Source organism: Pan troglodytes, chromosome 4 (assembly GCF_028858775.2).
Source record: "Pan troglodytes isolate AG18354 chromosome 4, NHGRI_mPanTro3-v2.0_pri, whole genome shotgun sequence".
In the NCBI taxonomy this organism is placed as follows: Eukaryota; Metazoa; Chordata; class Mammalia; order Primates; family Hominidae; genus Pan; species Pan troglodytes.
In genome coordinates this window covers 88,146,749-88,166,616 of record NC_072402.2, presented here as the reverse complement: position 1 = coordinate 88,166,616, position 19,868 = coordinate 88,146,749, and the positions used below count along the sequence as shown (strand labels likewise).

Sequence of the window (19,868 nt, the reverse complement as noted above, 5' to 3'; positions counted from 1 at the left end):
TAGTACTTTATTTGTTTCTTATAGTGCTTAATTATATGCCACCAAGTACTTCCATGCATTATTTTATTTCTCAAAGATATGTCTCTTAGTTTTTCTACTATATTCATCTCATTGAGGCAAAGTTCTGTAGAGAATATGTGTTTAAAACAATAAATGGCTATAAAGCAAGAATCAATTTAACAAAAATCAAATAATTTGTATTTCTCAAAATGAGTAATATCCTCTACAATAAGCCTACTTTAAGGAATAAATACTTGTCATTTTCAATGTATTTAGAAAACTTTCTCTTTTAGAACTGATTTTAGATTCAGTTTATGAGCTTGGATATAAAAACATCTCAGTATTTTCTAGTTACAATTATGAACATCTCAATATTTTCTAGTTACAATTATGAATCTACCCAAACCACCCAGCAAGAATTTTAAAATATATTTCACCATACCATAACTTCAAAAATTCTGATTCAATAGGTCTTAGGGTGAGGCCAGTTGTACATATTAAGTGAAAAGGATAACAAAGAAATAAATAAAAAGCAAACTCATCAGGTGAAGAAAAAAACTGCTTTAAAGTTTCTCCTCTTAAAAAGATAATTGCTTTAGCTTAAAGAAGGAAGTGATAGAGTTTGGCTTTGTGTTCCCACCCAAATCTTATCTCAAATTGTAATCCCCAGGTGTTGAGGAAGGGGCCTGGTGGGAGGTGACTGGATCATGGGGGCAGTTTCCCCATGTTGTTCTCATGATAGTGCATGAGTCTCAAGAGATCTGATGGTTTTATAAGGGGCTCTTCCCTCTTCGTTCCTTCACAGGCTCTCTTGCCTGCTGCCATGTAAGACATGCCTACTTCCTCTTCTGCCGTGATTGTAAGATTCCTGAGGCCTCCCCAGCTATGCAGAACTATGAGTCAATTAAATCTCTTTTCTTTATAAATTACCCAGTCATGAGCAGTTCTTTATAGCAGTGTGAGAATGGACTAATATAGAATATTTTCCAGTGGAAAGAAAAACACCTTTTGTGTCTCTCATGAGTCATTTAATCTTTCAGTTACTCAATGTTAGTATACCTGTCTGTAAAATGCAAACCATAATATATGTTCTACTTATATGGTGCATGAGTTTCCTCACTGAACATTTGCTACTATGTGGGAGATACTAGGCTGTGAGTTGGGGATGTAAATAAAAATCAGAATGATCTTGGTTTTAAGAAAGTAAAAATATGCAAAAGGAATAAGGCATGCAAAAAACAACACAGAGCAGATGATGATCGACAGTAAAGAGAGGTATAAATTAAGAGTGATGAGTTTTCCAAAGCCAGAGAGCCCTAGTGGCTGGAGAACTCAGGGAATATTTTAAGGAGGCCACACACAGGGGCTCACTCCTGTAATCCCAGCACTTTGTAATCCCAGCTGAGGCCGGCAGATCACTTGAGGCCAGGAGTTTGAGACCAGCCTGGCCAACATGGTGGAACCCCATCTCTACTAAAGATAGAAAAAATTAGCCTGGCATGGTAGCTTCTGCCTGTAATCCCAGCTACGTGAGAGGCTGAGGCATGAGAATTGCTTGAACCCAGGAGGCGGAAGCTGCAGTGATCCGAGATTGCGCCACGGCACTCCAGCCCTGGTGACAAAAAGAGATCATCTTAAAAAAAAAAGAAAAGAATATCAAGAATATCTTAAGGAAAAAGAAACATTTGAAAACTCAAGTGTGAGTTTTAGCAGCCAGAACCTGAGGGCAGACTGATCAATAGAAACAAAATGAGAGAGATTAAAATAATAATAATAAAATAAACAGAACTCCTAGAAATAAAAACTGGTCTATTTGTCAATATCATGAGGCAAATTACAAGAGAGGCAGAGAAGCTACAATGAAGAAAGTATTAGAACAGATTAAAAAAATTGACTATTACCTAGTAAGCAGTAATACATGCTGATAATATTTAATAGGCATTTGTAATTGCAAAAAAAAATACTCTGCCAAGTGCTTTGTAAGTTTCATTTAATCCTTTCAGCAAAGTTAGGAGGCAGCAACATTATTGTCGCATCTTCTAGACAAGGGAACTGAGGTGTAGCTAGATTGAATACTTTGGCCAAATTTTCAAACTCCTTCCTTGGTGGAAGTGGTAAAACTCTTAGTAGATCTGCCTCAAGTCTGCAGTGAGAGCAATTTACCACTATGCAGTACTGCCTCTGGAAATGGGATTGTACCAAGGGTAAATACTGAGCTAGTGAGTAACACAAAGTGTCACTGCCTTAAGGACTTAGGTTAATCTCATCCCTGAAGGAAAGCTAACACTGTATGTCATCAACTTTAATTCTTATAATATCCTGTATGTTACTTTTCTGTGAAATTTTCACAGTATATTGTAATTTCTGACCTCTGGAAAACACCAGAAGTCATTTGAGGGCAGGAGGTCTGAATATGGCTTATTTTTTATCATATCTTATTGCCTAACATGTTGCCTTCTTTATAATTAAAAATCAGTACATATTACTGAATGGATAATTGTGGGGAAAAAAATCAATTAAGAAAAATATATTTCAGGAAGAATTGGAGAGGGAAGAGATACAGGCATGCAGATCAGCTCAGCCAGGTCTTTGGATTTGCAGACAGCCATGCCTCCTGGTTCATCAGCTTCATCTTTTAATACCCAGTGAAAGAGTACTCACCTTTCAAGTCCCTCTTCAGCTTCCTGTGAGTAAAAGACCATGTTCCCTCATCCACATTTTCCTGAAACTCCAATCATATCGCAAGCAGAACACTAAATAATTGACAATGTACTTACTTTTAAACGTGGCTCTCTCCTACTATATTTCCATTTCATTGAGAAAGGGGACAAAAAAATCTCATCTACATCCATTTCTCAAGTTCCTAGCACACTTTATAATATATATATTAAAACTCTAAAATGTTGTTGACTTGTGAAGGAAAGATGTAATTTGAACCTCTTCTTTAGTGTGGAGTTGGAATCAAAAGGAAAGGATCATTTTTTAAATACAGATAGAATTAAAATCATTTGTCAAATAATTCTATTTGAGAGGAAAAAAGTTGAAATTTACAGAAAATACATTTTTTGCCTTAAGTTAGTGGAAAATGAAAAGCAGATCAAAAATGGTCCCAGGGTGAAGGTTGACTATGAAAATCTCCCTTATCACTTGAGAATAATTATCTTGTATAAACAGGTTTGCTATATTTTAGACAAAAATTGAGAAGGAAGTAGATATTTCTAGCTAAAATTATTTTGGGTTGTTTCTTGGTTTTTACTTACTTTGGGAGGTGCTTTCATATGCTTCTTTCTATATTTATGATCCATTTACTGTTTATTCTGCAAAAAACCTTTGCCCTAAAATACAGCACTAAATATGACTATGACATCATCAAAAGGTTGCATGCAAATTTTAAACATTTCTATACTCTTATATACACCATTTCAATTTCTGTTTCCCCTTTGAAGTTGAAATAAATGCTTTATATATTCATTTGAAATAATACCTAGTGTGCAGCACTGCTGAGAAAAAAACTCCATCAGTCTTTTGAGAATAAAAGCAAATCAATAGTAATATCTCTCAGAATAGAAGCACTTTTGTTGACAGAAGGAGCATGGTTTAATGGGAAGCAAAGTAATCTTTGTTTTCAGTCAGACTATTGGGCTGTGCATGAGAAATGGCATGCTCTGACCACTTGTTCTATATTAAAGGGCAGTATGGCAGATTCAAAATAGAGAAAATAATTTGCCTAATAGCAATGGACAACTCATAGCTTTAACACATAACTTAGAGATCATTATTATAAGATTTGTATGCAATTTTATAAATTTGTCTTTAGTTCCTATTTAGGACTATTCTGTTAATTAAATCAAATCATCCCAGTGCCCCAAAGATGGGTGATACAGAACCTATTCACATGGTATCCTGTAATTGTGATTAAGCTATTCCATGTCCAACATCACAACTGAAGTTTTACTCAGGTTTTGATGATGATGATGATGATGATAATGATGATGAGGAGGACAATGTTGATACTTTAGGATGTAACATAAATGTATCCAGATCAATTGATAAATAGATACCACTACAGATATAGTTATACATATAGAAATAAAGTAGGGAAAAATTTGTGCTTATATATTCCTATGAGCTATATACAAAGACAATTTATTTTGATCAAATTTATTCATGTTTACCTTCAGATAATAAAGTAAAGAAAATAACGAGGAGTAAGACCACATAAGCAATCAATGACTATTCTTGACTTAAATACCTAGGTCAATGCTTATTTTCATTTTCTAGAAAATAATTGTATTATTTTCTTTTTAAGTATAGGTACATACTAGTAAAATTACAAGCAGTAATTATAGGTCTTCCTCTTCTGCAAGTATATTACTACTTTATAAAAAACCCAGTCAAAGAGGCTTGATATTTGGTGAATACGTATGTTACACAAAGTAAAAATGAATTGTTTTAGAATGTATAAAAAAATGTAAACAAATTTGTCTCTTTGAACTTCCAATGAACCCACTGAAAAATGCATTCAATGACCAGAGTTTGCTGGTATTAGTTCTCTGCTTTTCTTGTAGGCAGCATATTTACATTTAAGTTTTACAAAATGCAAAAATAACAATAATTCAGCCCCTGGTTTCTTTGTGTGGAACACCAGAGGATTCTGAAAGGAATTTTTCCTTGAGAAGGTTAAATGTATGAGTCATTAGAGCTTACTTGTAACTGCAAAGTAATACATTTTAGTTTAAAAATGATATCTTGCCTCAAAAATATTGTTTAAAAGATTTCATGCAGATTTTGTAAAACATTTGCTATAATTCATGTCAATATGTAAACATTAAATGGCATTCATTTAAAAATGATTCATTTTCAATGTCATCTTATAACCCTTAATGTAAATTCACATCGGTTTCAATGCTTCCAAGTGCAATGTTCACTTGGAAAAACGTCTAAAGCCAGAAAACATTGTGTACTATAGAACAATAATTCTCAACATGACCACAAGGTGGCTCTCAACACCGAAATATGTTATTTTCCCTCTGGACAAGTGAATAGAATTTTACCAGAAATATTAGCAGCAATTTACCCTATAAATGGGTCAATACTTCAAAAACATAAATCCATCTCAACCCTCTGATCACGTTGTGAAGCCTAATTTATATTGTTTTAAACTTCAGACATTCAAAAAAACACATCAAATGGCTGAAAACCTTTAAAGAATTTGAAGGATTTTGAAAAGAAATGATTATTTCAGTAGCCTGCATAATTAATTATTCAATAACCATTTCTTGGGCTTTAAAAATTAATTTCTCCTCTAATTTTGCACAATGTTATTCTCACTTTACTTCCAACTAAATGAAAGCAAAATAGATGCAAGTTAAACTTTTTCTCTAGTATGATTAAAGAATGTGAAAATTAAAGAGAAAGTATGTCAAAGTTTTTAGCCTTTGTAAAGTCCAATTCTAAAAGTATATATACATTTAGATGATCAATTATACTAAATGTAAAATGTGTGTAATATTAATAGAATATTTTAAATTAGCCATCCTGATGAATAAGCCATGAGGTTAAATTATTTTGCCAAATATTATAGTGAAGTTGTGAAAAAAAAAGAATCCTATAAAATGGCCACAGCATTTAATTAAGATGATAAGAAAAAGATAACTGTGACTCTGATTAAGCAGATAATACATGATTAAAGAGATAATAAATGTAAATATATAGCTATGGCAAATACGAGCATTATCTTTACTATGCTCACCAAAGTATAACTTTCAGCTAGGTTTAGGAGTCTCTATTATAGCTTACCTCATCTTTACAAGTTATTGGACAAGATGAAGTGCTAAGTATGCCCTACCAGTATGTGAATGTATATAAATAATATATTAATTATCCCTGAGCTATAAATAAAACGGAAAGAAAAAAACTGTGATATAATTCTGGATTTTTAAAATAAAGCTTTTAAAAACATATTTATGAACCCATATAAATGTATATTTTATGACCTCAGTGTATGTTTTCATGTGTTTATGTAATCCGTAGAAACCATTCCAGATGCTTTTTAAATTAACATATAAATAGAGCCAAAAAGGAAAAAAAAAACAGAAACAGTGGTTTCAAATTGATCTTCGTATCACCTTGAATGTGAAGAATGAAAAGAATGAATGATCTAAATAAAACCTGTTAAATTGTTCACATTTTGCAGCAGGTTCTATGTCTTCATCAGACAGTTTCAGGGACCTCGTCTAGGTAATCGGTAGTCCACTGACCTTTCAGCTTGTAATATACACTGCAGAATTATTCTTGAGATTTATAGGTATCAAAACTTTAATGGAATAATTTCTGTAATGCACTGCCTCTGTTCATCACTCTTTTTCTAATTCTCATTACTCTGACCTCAAGAAGGAGAATCTGTGAAAGGAAACATTACTGCAGTGTATTCAGAAATGGCTCATGTTTCACCTGAGTGAGTTTATGTGGCTCATGGACCTCACAACAGTTAGTCTCACTCTTTCTTATGCTTTTTTCCTCCTCTCGAGTCTTTCCTATCGTTTTCAAAATTCGTATCCATCAATTCCCTAGTTCATGCAATGCCTCTCTGAGAATGCAATTTCAGTTTTCAGGTTACATTCAAGTCTTTATGCAACTGACATTTTCACATCATTAGAGAATGAATATATTTATAAAAGTTTTATATTGAGCCCTTTCCAATTACAATCATAGACTTATGAGCCCTTTCCAATTATAGTAATAGATAAGTCAACTGTGTGCCTGGAAATGTTATGGTTCAAACTCCCATTTTTCCAAAAATAAAATTCAGAATGAAGAATTTATTACATTGTCTGTAGAATTAGTAAGAGAATTAGACTTAAAACACCAAGAATTTCTCACTTCAAGTACAAAATTATTACATAATACAAGTTAAAATATTTAAATATTTTAAAGTTGTAGCCCTAATGATATTAAGTGCTGTGGTAAAAATACAACACACTCAATATTCATTAAGCATAGGTCACATGAATTAACATCTAATAATAATACCAATGACAGTAATAGATAGCACTAGAACACCTATTGTGTATTAGGCATTGTTGTTAGACACTATAGTAATTGCTTATTTTAATCATGACAATTGTCCTATGATGTAAGTATAATTATTAACCCCATTTTACAGATAGAAAAAACTACCAGTGACATTAAATATGAAACATATGGTAAGTGGCACAGCTAGGATTTAAATCCAGACAGTCTGGTGCCACGATCCATGCTTTTATCTGTCAAAGGACCTTGTGAGAGCACTTACGTTAGGGTGATTGCATTTTCTAAGAAAGGAAATCTCAGTGCTTCTAGAATGTAGGCTTATCACTGTGTAGTCTCCTATTAAACATGACCTTCCTCTGGTGTCCTCACAAAAACAGACTATTATATAGAAGAGTCTTTTTCACAGAGTGACCAAGTTTTAAACACAGTGGCTTCTATGAAGTGCTTATTTTCATTACTTTAGGAGTAAGGAAGCTCCTGTTCATAAAAATTGTCTGTATACCCAACTCCCATAACACACAATATACCTATATAACAAACCTGCACATGTACCCCTGAACCTAAAATAAAAGTTAAAAAAAGAAAGAAAACAAAAAAATTAGCAATAGAAATTTGGGATACATTTGGCCTCCTGATACATAATTTTCCTGTAGGTTTCTTGATGGGGATGGGTATATTAGTCTCAACTTTGGGCCCTTGCTTTATCCCACATAGTCCCCTGTGTCTGCAAGATGATAACTGGCTGTTGCAAATTTGAAGTGCACCATGGATCACCAACCAAAAGGCTGCTCCTAACGGAAGCACCAATTCAAAATCCATTCTCAGGGGTTGACTAAAGAAATCTTAGGCTACACAAAAATGTTATCTTGAACCAAACTGCTAACTCTGATATTTTCTTTAATGATATGGTATGGCTATAAATGCAACAATGCAGCTTTAAAAATATAGATAAGTGAGATCCTTATATTAGTCACTTTAAAAGCACCTAGTACTTATCTTTCTTGTATTTATCAAAGCTGGAATATAACAAGTCATGTGATTATTCATACAATGGCTCACAGTAGCAGAGACTTTTGTTTCTTTCTCCCTCTTTCCCTGTCTTCCCAAGTTTGTCTTTCTGGATGCTTGCACAGTGTCTGGCTTATGGTAGGCACTTAAATAATACTTGGCAAATGAAGGAATGAAAGAATGGATGAATAAATAAAATGCTTTTGAGGGGTTTCTTCAGCGCTATATCTAATGGAAGATGAAAACTTAAGACTGTGGTAGGTGGAGGAATACATGACTGCCCATGATGTTCTACCATCTAATTCTACTACTATTTCATGAAAATGGAAACATTTAGAACACAACTACTGATATTTCCATTGTAAATTATATTACATTTAATTATAAATATCTCAGATTAGAACCTGCCTCTTCTCAAGGACAAAATTTGTACTAAATTCATCCTTGTATCTCCAGGTGTGACAGAAGGGAATGGGTCACAGTAACTTCCCCCAAAATGAGTGAAATTAATTAGGAGCTAAAGAATAATTGAGCAAATTATTGTATAGATAACAGGATACCAGTTAAATTAATAATAGAAGCTGCAAAATAAAAAGTATAACACATATAATAATAAATAGCAACATATGATAGCCTAAAATCAAAAGAGAGTTATTTAATGATTGTGAATTTTGAATTCATAGTACTGAGCCCCCAAGTACTATCAAAAATTTCAAATTTCCCTAAGGGTGTTTCTGAAAACAGTGGCTCCTATGCAAAGTTTCATTTTGCTTCAATGAAGCACAAGGCTCTCCCTCATTCACACTTTTTTCTTCTTTGACCTACCTAGAAACAGGCTTGATCTAGCCTCTACTTATAAAGCAAAGTGATTAACTTCATTGCTCTTAAGTCAAGAGTATGGTTGCCATTCATCTATTTTCTCATCTCCACTGGGCTGGATTTCAGATTTCATACTCTATATGATGGCAAATCTAAGTCCAAGGGGAGAAAAAAAATTAGTAAAGAAAATATTTTTCTCAACTTAGATTTTAGGAGTATTTCATTTCTGCCGTTTTTTTAAGTATCGATAGCAAGTACTTATGCCTATTTCCAAGTTAGTGAAGGCTTATTAATTAATTTTTAAAATATTATGTAGAACTATCTAGTATTAACTATTGAAAATTAGGGTATATATTTTAAAAGACAGTTAGCTAGAAGACAAGAAAGTCTCAGAAAAAGTAGAGTTCTCATTTATCATTTTTAATTGCATACAGCAAGAAGGGGGGAAGTCACTTCTTTAGTGTAGAAATTCTGTAGAAAACCTCCACTCTTCACTCAGTAGTTGAAAACAAAAAAAGGAAAAAGAGACAAACTGACAGTGCCTCTAAGTATATGTCTGTGCTTAGGATTCATTTTTTAACTCATCTCCAAAGGAATAACTAAAGTCTTGGTTGAGGGGGTAGATAAATAAAGATTTTCTGTAAGTTTCTACTCATGGAGAAATATTCAAATTTAGGCAGCCAAATGCAGGCAGAATAAATCTGCATGTTGCTGTTTTTCACTCTTCAGGCACTACATGTTGAAAAATCACTCTGGTGACAAAATATGGTTCAAGACTACAGAGCAGGACTAACCCCCAACTTATAATGCTTTAAGAAGAAGTCAAAAAAGAAAAGAAAATATATTATAGTTGACTAAGCTAATAGATAATCATTGGATAATCAGCTTCTTATTTGATGTAATAAGTTGACATATATTTTACTACAATAGTTTCTTTTTTTCAGGTCATCACCAAAGCAAATCAATATCACACTGTTGGTTTTGAAAGTATGTAATTCATGTTTTTGATCTTATTAGCAATAGATTTAAACCACTTGAGTTAGATGTATAAAAATTTTAATGTTTTGGTTTAAGGAAAATATTTTATATAAAATAATTGATGAATACACTTTAGAGGTTGAAGATTTATATGGAAACACAAAACCCTTAAAATTCCTCAGGTAGCTTAAATATTTTCAAATCTACCAAAAAATAAGCCTACTAATTTAAAATTTACCTTTAGAAGACAAATTATTTGGAAACATTATGGTGCCTCATTTAAATTTGAAGTTTGCTTCAGTAATTATGAAAATATTCCTTAATTCAGAAGTCCCAGAATTTACAAGGGATTCAAAGGAAGTTTATTTGACTTAATTTTATTGAGAGTGGAGCTATATTTTTACGAAAGGAGAAACAGTTACATTTTAAAAGTTTGTATTAATATCATGTACAAAATTTACTCCAAATTTTCCAATTACTAGGGCAAATATATGGGCTGCCTTTGATCTATTCAGATAATGATATTGAATTTCAACTTTAATTCTTGTATTTATACATATTACATTAACCATAGAGAGAATTCCCAGTATAACTCAAGGTAGAATATTTACTATATTCAGTTTATTGATTATTTCATTTTGTTACATATTATGCCTACCTCAATTATTGTTACAGTTTCTGTTTCCCAAATTTCCAACTGGAAACAAAAGCAATGGTAGTTCTTTACAACATTTGCTCATTATATACCAGATTTCATTTTTAGATTCCAAACTGGTAATACTTGTTTCTTGCAGCAAAGAAGAATCAACATGTCTAATGAAACATTGCTTTCTAGAAACATGTAATTTATGTTTATTTTAAAAATCAGGGCTCTGTCAAACCATTTCAATATCCTCTCTTATAGTAAATCAGTAAAGATTCCTAATCAATAACTTATGCATTGAGCATAATAATTCATGTCTGTACATTCTACATTCTGATAATTTGGAAGAGTCATTTCAATAATAAATGCTGAATTCCCACACTTGGCTTGCTAGTGCAGTAAACTACACTGGTGCCAATTTCAACTCCTTAGAAGCCTCAGTGTTATAAAATTTATAAAAGAGTTGCTTTCATTTAAAAGAATAGATTCTAGCCAACTGAACTGTCATATACTTTGTGCTATAATGCAAAGGATAGTGTAATAAATGTAATGTATAATGTGGCAGATGATAGAATACTGGCCATAAAAATCACAAGATTTACAGAAATATAACTTTACAACAGGGCAATTTTTTTTAAAGCACATGGGAAATTTATTCAAGGAGTTTTGTAATTGTTTTAAATGAGGAAGGAGAGAAAAGGAAAAAAGAGAGGGAGATGGAAATAGATATAGATTTACAGAAAGAGAGATGGGGTAGAAGAGAGAGAGAGGGAGAAGATGACCTGCTAAATTTATGGGGATCAGCAGGGCTCTGAAGTGTTTAGAAATGTCATTTATTGCTGAATTTCCTGTTGTGAAGCAATGTTGTATTATATCTTATAGTCTATTGTTTAATTCTGTCCTGAAGCTTGAAATGTCATTTAACTTTAATTCATATCATCACATCATATAGAGTATGTTGAATCAAGACTGCTTTCTTGAAAAAAAAAAGGTTGAAAATTGAAATCATGTGATTTGGTAAAGTGCTTATAATGTTTCTGACAAACTCTCTAAGGATACAAAACCCTTTACTGAAAGGCATTTTTATATGAAGGCATTTCAATCTCCCACAGGCAGGCATTATTTTGAAGGAATGCTACATTTTATTTCCTAAAATGATGTAAAATGTGATTTTATTGTATTCCTTCTTATTTAATTTGCAGCTTTCCCTTTCTTTAGTTCCATAATGTTTAACCAATGTCTCTTAGTCATAAAGTGTATAGGTCATCACATACATTGCAAGAAAGAAATCAGATAAAAATATAAAGAAACTGATGAAAATAAAGCACTTCCATTCTTAAAAAAATCAACAGTTACTTTTTTGTGAGAACTTGCATGGATAATAGAGTTAAGCAAAAGTTGTATTAATAATTTTTAAACAGGTCAGATTATTTCAACTCATCATTGTTAATATTTCATTAAGAATAATACATTCCCAGAAATCTACAAATTTAATGTGATGGGTCTTATTTTTTGACACATGTGTCTACAGTTAGTTCAAGTGAGTGATGACAAGAAGGTATGGGAAAAGCAAAATGGCCATATACGCTTTAGGTGCCCTTCTATTCAAGAAAGACAGGACAACTGGATTGTAAAAGGGCTCAAGGGCTCATACTAAAATGTCAAGTGAGGTGAGACTGCTCTACAGTCAGAAAAGAGGAGGGCACGGGTGACCCAGAGCTGATATTGTTATCTTAGAAAACAGGCATTGCTTGGTAATTGTTTGAAATTGTTTCTTGTTCTTATGCATGAAAAAAAAATCTGTAATTTTGAAGGTTGAGCTTATTGGGGTAAATGCAGAAAATTATATGAATGCTCTGTGAATATCATCCAAAGGTTTCAACTAGAAAGAAAAAAGGCAGATTTTCTTTTAAATTTAGGACTTGTATTTTTTCTGTAGATTTCAGATTATTGTAATTATGACAAAACAATATATTTTTGTGAACTCATTGGTCTGTGTAAGTGTCAAGAAAAGATAAATAGATTTGTCTGTGCTAACTTTCAGTTTTTCAAATATGCATCTATAGTGTCATTCCGAGAATGCTTCTTTTTACTACTTAAAATATCATAATATGAACCATATATTGTACTTAGTATAACGCTTAATCAATTTTACCATTGCTCAGTATACGTTTAAGAAGGATGAGGAAATTTTTCTTGCTACTTGGTTTTTAACTTCAATCTATTCCAGACATGACTGTTAAATACAATATGGTTAGTAAGTTGTCTCTTTTGAAACCCTATTCCAGATAATATGTTGGGTTAATTGAAAGTAGAGTTTTCAAACATAGACCTGAAATTTAGAGATCAAATATCTGCATAAAATTACTTATAATTGGCATAAATAATTTTACTGTTTTTCTATTTATAATTTCAGTATTTTACAAGTACTTCTAATGTGACAGCAGTATTAGAATGTAATTTGCATAGTAGAAATCAGAATATAATGTGGCTAATGCTTTTAATACCCAAGGGCTACACTAGAGATAGTTGGGTTTGCATCACTGGTTTGTATTAATTGCTTACTATGAAACACTATTACTGATAATAACACTTAACAAGAATATGGTTCACTTTGCTGCTGATTCAGCATCATCAGAGCCAATACTGCTGCTGTGCTGCAGCCTAGTGGAATGATTTGGTATAAAAATGACATATTCCAGTAAGACGTGTTATCACTTGCTGCAAAGTAGGTTAAGAGACATAGGAAATCAGTCATAAGCACAGAAATCCCCCAGATAGTATATACTTCGCCTCAGTTATTTGCTTATATAAAAAATTAAGTAAAGGTCAAGAAATTCACCCTATTTTTTATGCAAGATTCATATATTTTGGAATTAACCTTTCCAGTTTCAAGTAGTCTATTTTTCAACAAGAAAAAAAAAAAACATACCTCTTCCAGATTACACTAACTTTGTAAATAATGTGTCAGAAATATCACTCTAAATTAAAATCAATTTTTTATCCTCTCTTTTTCTTTTTTAAAGAAAATCCCAGTGTGGGTAAAAATCTAACAATGAAATATTAAATTGATTACCTGCATAGCACTGTTCTAATTAATAAACAGTTTCTATAAACATCAAGGAACATCACCTAGAGCATTAATCAGGTACCAAACAATTTAATCATTGACTTCACACATATGCATATGTAGGTGGATGCTCATACAGTTTACCTTCTTTTTTCCCATTTCCCAGAGATTTTGGTTTTGTTTGTTGTTTTTTTTTCCCCAAACCTTTAAGTGTATGAAATTCTATTCTTTGATTGAAGTCAGGGAAGGCGTATGCATTCACCAGAGAAGTCAATTTGTTCACAGCAAGTATTTGAAACCCAAGAAGTATCTGATTTAATGAAAGCAGACATTGACTCACACTTTAATAACACAACCAAAAAAAAAAGTGAAAGAAGCATTTCTTTATATTTTGATCATCAGAATGGGTTTGCATCTGACGTGTCCCTAAGGCACAGATCCACGCTGTTTACACTTGTGCACTCTCCAGTCTCTTCACCACATCCCTCCCCAAATAAACCATTACTTCCTTATGCATTGCACATTGAATACATATGTGCCACATTTAGTACACTGGGGGGAGCGGGGGGCAGATTATCTATGCGACTTAGCATTTACCTATGTTTGTAGGACATAACCTCTTCCTTTCTTCTTCATCACTTTTAACTAAAAATGAACATACGGCTCTGTCAATGACATAATGTTTTCATGAAAGTTCTACTAATTAAAAATCCTCACCATACCAGACCTAAAAAATGAGCACACTCTTGCCAAGTGTTATTCACCACAGAGAAGCTCTTGTAGCTACGTTTTAAAGGAAGATAGAGAGGGGGATGGTATGGAGGGAGAAAGTCTACTAACATATGCATTGAAGTATAACAGTTGTCAACATCAGAAGGACAGATTATTTTTAATACAGATCCTTCAAGAAAAAAAAAAGAGGAGAAAAAATAATGTATCTCCAAAGAGCTGAGAAGTAATGGATGTGCAGTTTTGGATAATAGAAGCTTTCACTGGAATGAAGGAATGAAGGACCACAATTATAGGAAACATCTGTTTTTTCAAAGCAAAAGATGATAGGTCAGTTTTAAAACAATATTTGTCTTTGTACCTGTAGACTCCCCTTTTTTCATAATAAGGAGACAGTAGGTTTTTATTTTAGTGGCATAAAAACAATTTCAGACTACTGCTTTTGCCCATAGTTACAGTGCTATCAATAGTTACTTGTTGGGGACATGCATTTATACTTGCAATATGCTGCATTAATTTAACACCACATAAAATATGGATTTTATTGCAGCAGAAACAATAAATGCTGCAACTGCTGACTACATGCATTTACTCTCCCTCTCTTTACCTCTCCCCCCCAATACTTCTGACTCAGATATAAAATTGAAAATAAGAATTCTGCCTATTCTATTTCTGATGAATGTCAATCTATTGTATTTATGTAGATGCTTAGTGACCATTGACAGTTTCAAGGAATCTGTCTTCTGCCTGTCATTTCTCTTTATATTGAACGTACAATGAACTATGACTACGAATAAGTGCAGAGTGAATCCATTCATATGGAATGCAAAGTAATGTTAGATGATGTTAGAGTTCACAGTAACAATGTTATCTCTTGAACTGATTTTTAAAATAAAAATGAACAAGTCTGGGCATGACAAATTCACTTCATAACATATTTTTTAGCATTTGTTCCAAGTGAATGAATTCACAAACTCTAATATCATGACCCACTGTTGAGCATAACATATAATTTATCCAGTTTTACATTGCCTATATAGATATTCGAAGCAGTTGTTTCTAGAATTAAATATATAGAGTTGTATGCTTATTTAAGTATTAAAGATAATTATTTTGAAATAATTGCTAAACACAACTTAGAAACAAACATTTATCTCCTCCCTCTCCCCCCCACCCCTCAAGTGGAGGAATATATAATACCTTAACGGAGTTAAAAGAAAGAGGTGAAATCTTCCTACCTTTTTTATCAGCTTCTGGATAATGGAAGTTGGTTCCAGCCAAAATAACCCAGGAGAAATTGTCACTATGTCCCCTTTTTGTTTGTTTTCGGCTGTTATTTTCTATCACTGATTCTACTTCAATCTAACTCAAGCTCTTTCTCGGCATCACTTTTAACTCTGGACAGCAGGGAACCGAAGAAAACGGGGGCGAGCTCTCTCTGATTGGCTTTCATTCAGTGCTTCTGATTAAGGGGAAAGGAAAAAAAAAAAAGGAAAGGGGGGAAAAAAGCTCTTCCTCACACGGAGAGAAAGGTTCTGCTGATAGAGCTGCAGCACTCGCCATGGGAAGGTTAGAGACTGTGGAAGTGCTGGCTTCTGCGAGCACACAGCGATTTGCAAGTGAATGCGAGGGGAGGGCGCATCCGAGAGGAGGGCTTTGCTTGAAAGGCGTCCCCTCCCCCGCAGGGCAGAAAGACTCTCTGTTTCAAGGCTAAGGTAATCAGCCCAATCTAATCCGCCTGTGTCCGTAATACAATCTCAGGAACAGGACTGCTTCTTGCAATTTTTTTTTAAAAAAGATAGTTCATCTGGAATATATATTCCTGCACCATCCTTACACCAGACTACCGAAATCCAAGTATTATCAGAGCGCCAAGTCAAATTGCAACCAGATTTGATATGTTACCAGAGTGATTTTTCGTTGTGATTTTAAATGTTTATTTTTTGCTTTCAGGGAACTTTCTCGGCTTGATTTTCCAAATCCCTTCTCTTGTTGCTTATTGTCACAGGAGTGCATACCTCGCTCATCATTTTGGAATGTCCGCGAGCCAGTCTTCTCTGCCTAATCTTTGCATTTTAAATACTTTATAGATAAAATATTTAATTAAAAATGTAAATATGTAATTAGTGTTATTAAAATATTTAGACTTTGAACTTGACACAGTCTCCCTTTTTTTCTTTTTAACGTTGTTTTTTCTCATAAATACGAGTTTCATACCCAAATGAGTGTGTGGACAGATGTAAATACATTTGGATTGTTCTATCTACTTAAACATCTAACTGTCTCGCTATTTATCAATCTCCACATCAAATTGCAATCAACCAAACCTTACCAAAGGATGTCAGTATAGCTCCACAAAGTAATTAACATCTTTGCATTTTTCCGGCTACAGGTAGATTCCTTTTAAAGTGCCATCCATAAATAAATTATATACACATATACATACATATATGCATATAAATACATATATGTCAATTATAGTTTTAAAGCTAGAGGAGAAATTACGAAGATCATTTTGGGCTGTTATTATTTTTTTTTGGCAGATAAAAATGCTCAGAATGTTAAATTGTCACAGGACTAACTGGAGGCGGGGTCAAAGCTGTAATACCACACTCCTACTTCCAGTTTAGTATTGTTTCCGGTTGCCATACTGCCTCCTCTGTAACTGTTTGATCATTCTAACAGTCAACAGGCCCCTTACATAATCAGCACAATGAAAAAGGAAGAAACTCAATCTGAGGGGCAAAAAAGAAGTGAGAGGGATATTCAAAATTAGGTTCCAAAAAGGTTTTAATGTATCACAGTGTTATTATATGATGAATTTTACCAATTAGTTTTATATTTGAAAACACCAAACATTTCCACTGAGCTGAACAGCTAAATGATATTTAGAGCAGAAATGGACCTTTGAAACTCTTAATTTTACAGACGATGGCATTAAGATCGGGAAAATTCTATGGCCCCTCTAAAGTTTGATAATAATAGAGCTAGAATTCTGAATTATCACCGTATCATTTGCCCATAGTTTTTGTTATGTTTTGTATGTTTTCTTCGACAGGGTGCCTTAATTTCAGAGTCAAGTGAAAATAGATATTCAGTTTTTTACCTCTGATACGTATATTTGTGTGTATTTGTGTTTGCCTGGTATATGTGTGTATTCAATATAATACTGTTATTGACATGTTAAATTAGCTATCAAGAGAAATTTATAATATTTAATTAAATGCAGCAGGTTAGGTACACACACACACATTGTTCTCTTATTAAATTAACTATTTCCATATGTTTGTTTAGTGCTAATTTCAAAATGTATGACTACATAATGTGAAGAATTTGGGGGTTACATTTAAATGGGTCGAGAAAATAACCAAAGGCTAAGATCTGAGGTAAATTGCTATTTTATTAATTAGAATACATGTTGAAATGATGTATTCCCAAAATAACATTTTCTGAATTATATAGTTTATGCTTCTCTTACATAAGTTTTTGGTTGGTGTGTTTATTCTGCCCTGTCTAGTCATCAGAAACTCAGCTTCCTTCTGTCTTGATGCTCAATGTTTTTAAGGAATTGAACTCATTTATATGATCCGGGAGAGATCACCCCACATCTACCTTCTAGAAAAAGGAATAAAAGGAACAAGAGAAAGTTGCTCCCGTCCTTTGAAAAATGTGACCCTGAACATGTACATGTCACTTTCATGATCTCATTGGGTGGAATTTAGACACTTGGTCACACATTGTTGCTAGGGAGGCTGGGGATGTGGTATTTACTCTCACTATTTGCCCAGCTAAAGTCACTGGTGCTATTAGGGAGGTGACAGAATTGGGTACAAACAGCAGGATTGTCTATTATATTCATGTATTATAGAGTAGTATATTTGGTATAATGTACTTTTTTGGAGAAAAGCAAATTTTTATTCTAGTTTAAAATTAAAATTATGTTATAATGCTAGTGAAAGGTATCTATACAAAAAACGTTAATAATATTTTAACATTTATGAAACAATTGTCAGTTATTGCATTTTTTCTTTTTTTGATCAAGTAATATAATTAATAAATAATAGGCAAAGCATCCATGTATTCCAAAGTTCAGGGGATCTAGTTATAGATGTGAGAGAATGAAGAGGAAAACATTTGAACAATAAATGAATTAAACCCATTCACATTTTTCTTAATGCTCATCTTAGAAAGACTCTATATCTGAGATCAAATGCCATCCTGTCGAATATACGCCCTAGTAATTAAAATTAAAATAAAGAATAAACAGAACATTGACTAAAATGTAAAACTTCTGACAATGGGTTTTGTTTTATTAAACAATATTATTTTTCGTTTTCTTTATTTCACAATATAAATGAGTTAACTTAGGATTCTGCAAGTTTTTCTATTTCTTTATAATTTTCCCTCTAAATCTTATCTGAAATAGTCTCGTGAATTAGGGTTTTCCTGTTGTTACCAATATCAGGAAACTGGTAGCACATGGGAAGTGAAATGAATAAATGAAATGTAAAAGGGACAGTAAACTCTCAATGAAATGAATGGGTCAATATCTCGCAGAAATGTCCTTTAATATGAGGAGAGGCCATATATCAACTACAAGCAAATAAAAGTTAATGAAAACTTTTGCAAATATATTTCTATATACAACTTTTAAAACTAAATAGGAAATTGCACAGAAAATACCTTACTACAATCATACGGCACTAAGAAAATTTGAAAGCATTCTATTATTAATATAATAATGGAACTCTGACGGCTGATCTCTTCATTGCAAATGTGAAAGATCCAATTTGAGTAAAATCAATTAAATGAAACAACCTTCCATTTTGTATGAAACTATTACATGCCTAGAAGTTGTCATGCTGTTGCTAAACAATAAGCTTAACTGCACAAGACGTTACTTGCTGAGCAGCTATGTGCTTATTTTAAAACACTAGCTTCTTAGCCACCCTTTCCTCGGTTTCTTTGAATGTTATGAAAAATAATATCAATTTCCATTTTCTGTTAGGAAGTTACTGAAACCTAGTTATCTCACTAAGTCTATGAAACAAAAGTAAAGAGTGTCCACATTGCTTCACTCTCCATAAATATGTTGGCAGAATAATAATTTGTCATAGTCTGTTTGACAACATTTTTGCTAAACTCCTTCTAGTCTGCCTTAAAGGACTGTACAGACTTGGAAAATTAAAAATCACATTTTCCTTACAGCTAGTGTTTGAGGTAGGAGTGGAGGGTGATTCATATTCAGTTTTTCAGATGCCCTCATCATCTTTAATTAGAAACAGAGTTAAATAAGCAGAAAGGCAAGATGCAAGGTATTTATTTCACTACCATAGTAGCTGAGGAAGCATGGTTTTGCAGTTACCATAATCTGGGGGCAGTATTGGGAGCTTTTTTTGGGGGAGGGGGGGACGGAGTCTAGTTCTGTCACCCAGGTTGGAGTGCAGTGGCATGATCTCAGCTTACTGCAACCTCTGCCTCCTGGGTTCAAGTGATTCTCCGCCTCAGCCTCCTGAGTAGCTGGGATTACAGGTGCCTGCCACCGTGCCCAGCTAATTCTTGTATTTTTTTATAGAGACAGGGTTTCAC

General features: G+C 33.1%; 1 protein-coding gene across 3 annotated transcripts in view; it reads right to left on the bottom strand.

Moving 5' to 3' along the window:
• The window catches only part of CDH10 (cadherin 10), a 159,436-nt gene extending 143,753 nt beyond the window's left edge, over positions 1–15,683 (bottom strand). For all 3 annotated transcript variants that reach the window (XM_009449368.5, XM_009449369.5, XM_063811374.1), the window contains exon 1: positions 15,518–15,683. The gene's annotated coding sequence lies outside the window, so the exon portion shown is untranslated. The remainder of the gene's footprint in view (positions 1–15,517) is intronic.
• Positions 15,684–19,868: the final 4,185 nt, after the last annotated feature.